The sequence below is a fragment of the Chlorocebus sabaeus genome, chromosome 4, assembly GCF_047675955.1.
Source record: "Chlorocebus sabaeus isolate Y175 chromosome 4, mChlSab1.0.hap1, whole genome shotgun sequence".
In the NCBI taxonomy this organism is placed as follows: domain Eukaryota; kingdom Metazoa; phylum Chordata; class Mammalia; order Primates; family Cercopithecidae; genus Chlorocebus; species Chlorocebus sabaeus.
In genome coordinates this window covers 44806592-44809459 of record NC_132907.1, presented here as the reverse complement: position 1 = coordinate 44809459, position 2868 = coordinate 44806592, and the positions used below count along the sequence as shown (strand labels likewise).

The window sequence follows — 2868 nt, the reverse complement described above, 5'->3', positions numbered from 1 at the left end:
CTAAGTGCTGGGATCACAGACATGAGCCACCACGCCTGGCCACATGACATTATAACTTGTCTCATATACTCAATTTCCTGACCAGTTCAAGCTTATCTTTTGCCTATCTCTGCAAGATTTGAGAGCAATTAATAGAATAGCTCATAGTAGCTCTATTAAAAACTATCTCATTGGTGGCATGTGTTGGTTCATGCCTGTAATCCCAGCACTTTGGGAGGCCGAGGTGGGCAGATCACTTGAGGTCAGGAGATTGAGACCAGCCTGGCTAACATGGTGAAACCCCATGTCCACTAAAAACAATACAAAAAGTAGACCGGCATGCTGGCAGGTGACAGAGTGAGACCTCGTTTTGAAAAAACAAACAAAAACTAATTTGTCATCAATCAGTTTAATTTTTTAGAAAAGATCCTAGTGAGATTATTTCAGATTATATCATGAAAATCATTAAATAGGTTACAGAGCTAGGGAACAGAATGAACCCTTCCTACTCTTAATTATCAGTAAAATGGTATTCACAAAAAAATATGATTGAGGCAAAATCTCTTGCTGCCTATCCAATGGCTATTTCCCACTCCTCCTTGATAACAGATCGCTGTTAATGTCTAGAACCTGAGTCTTAACTGATGAATCATGAAGGGGTCTGAGCTTATCATGAAATATTATTTCCCCTTTGCTTGCGATTGTTTTAGAGGCAGATCTATGATCTAAATTTGACCTCTGAGATATAAGAGAAAATATGTTGAGAACTTATGGGAAAGATTTTACCCCTAAGAAAAAAGAAGGCTATATCAGAGAAGGATTTTTTGTCCTTTCTCTACCTTTCTACTTTGGAAAATTTTAAATAAATGTGGGCTTATCTAGAGCTGTAGCAGCTATTTACAAATAACTGGGCCTCATGATGAAATTGAGCACCTTGAGGAAGGCAGAGTTTAAGAATGAAAAAAGCACTTCCGGCGTAGCCATGGCAGCTGACGCTACTACCAACCCGTCACAGCTGCTACCTTAGAGTTTGTGGATAAATGTATAGGATCAAGAATTCACATTGTGATGAAGAGTGATAAAGAAATTGTTGGTACTCTTCTAGGATTTGATGACTTTGTCAATATGGTACTGCAAGATGTCACTGAGTTTGAAATCACACCAGAAGGAAGGATTACTAAATTAGATCAGATTTTGCTAAATGGAAATAATATAACAATGCTGGTTCCTGGAGGAGAAGGACCTGAAGTGTGAATGAGTTCCTTGACTTACGCTAGATTCTGTTTTGTCTTTTAACGACAAGAAAATGGAATTTTTTTCCCCACCTTCTAATGTTTAAATCCCAGAAAGCTAAGTTTCCCGTTAAAGGGAAGTGCTTTGAAGATGTGTACTCATTTTTGTAAGTTAATTATGATTATCCTAGAAAAAGAAGAAAAGAACTTCTTCTTTGAAGACGAAAATAAAGGTGTTTTTGGTTAACTATCATTTTATTTATTGTACTGCAGTAGCCTGTGGAACAAAGATTGTGATTATTTTGCCACTTACTTTTCTGACATTATATGCTTATTTGCTTTCTCAATTACATGACCATTTGATTCTCAAACAAAAGTTGTTCCAAACAAAATGATGAACTTTGATTTGAACAGGTGCATTTAAACAACTGGAAATGATCACTTAGAAAATTCAATTAAAATGCTGTTGTTTTGTAATGAGGATTTTTCTACTGATTTCAAATTCCATGAACTATTGAAAACAAACAATATACAGGTAATATATGCACATTGTAGAAATGCAGGAATTATCTATTGGAATTACCCTAAAGATATAAATTTTATCTATTTGCTTATAAAATTGGTTCAGAGGGTTATTACCTTAATGTAATTATTACTGAATTACCAGGAAATTAGTGGAGACAGAGCTTTAAAGTAAAGGATACTAAAAACAGCTAAGAACTCTAGGACTCAGGTAAAATCAAGGAACTGATAATAAGAGCATAGAACTCTATAAATTAAGTCAAAGAACTATTAAAAGCAAACAGGTAATATACACACATTGTAGAATTATAGGTAAGCAAAAAGGAGAAGGTTGATCATGCTTTGCTGTATATCTTCGTTGACTTTCTCAGTCTACTCTCAGTACACATTTTATTTTACTTGCTTATCCTGATTATACTGTTTTTACCCTCCACTTAAGTTGCTTTTTGAATTTAAATGGTGAATATCTTTCTGTGTCAAATATTTCAACATTAATGTATACATAATATCAAATGGATTTACTATAAATTATTTAGCCTATTCTTACTGACCACAGTAGTCTAACTAGATCTTTATACATTTTTATTTTTCTAGAATAAACTCAAAAATGTGTAGGATTTTTTTTTAAAAAAAAAAAAAGAATGAAAAGAAACTAGGTTTTCAAGACACTACCGAGATACCAAGCAAACTCTTGGGACTAACTGTCTTAAGACTTCTTGTTGTGTGAAAATCAAATATCACTATGTTATGTCACTATGTTAGTAAGGTTTTCTATTTCTTTCAACCAAGCACATCTTAACTAGGATAATCTAACATGATTAATTATGCATCATAATGTATGGACTTGTCAATATGAATTTTCCAATAGTTCTCTCATTATTAGCTTCATGCTGAGTAATTTGTTTTCTTGCATTAGAGTTACATTATGTTAATTTTTATTATGACCATTTCTATTGATATTCTCTTTGATTTAAAATCTTATGGTTGCCCTTGCTTGCCAGGTAATCTTCTAACATACTTTGTTAGAAATATAAATAAAATACATTATTTTTGCTAATGTCTGGGACTCACCTCCCTTCAAGGGTCAACATATGCCTTCCAAAGTGAAAAATTATGGCACTTTGAAGCCCTGACC

At 33.6% G+C, this 2868-nt stretch overlaps 1 pseudogene; it reads left to right on the top strand.

Moving 5' to 3' along the window:
- Positions 1 to 961: 961 nt before the first annotated feature.
- Positions 962 to 1234, top strand: LOC103221195 (U6 snRNA-associated Sm-like protein LSm5 pseudogene; annotated as a pseudogene).
- Positions 1235 to 2868: the final 1634 nt, after the last annotated feature.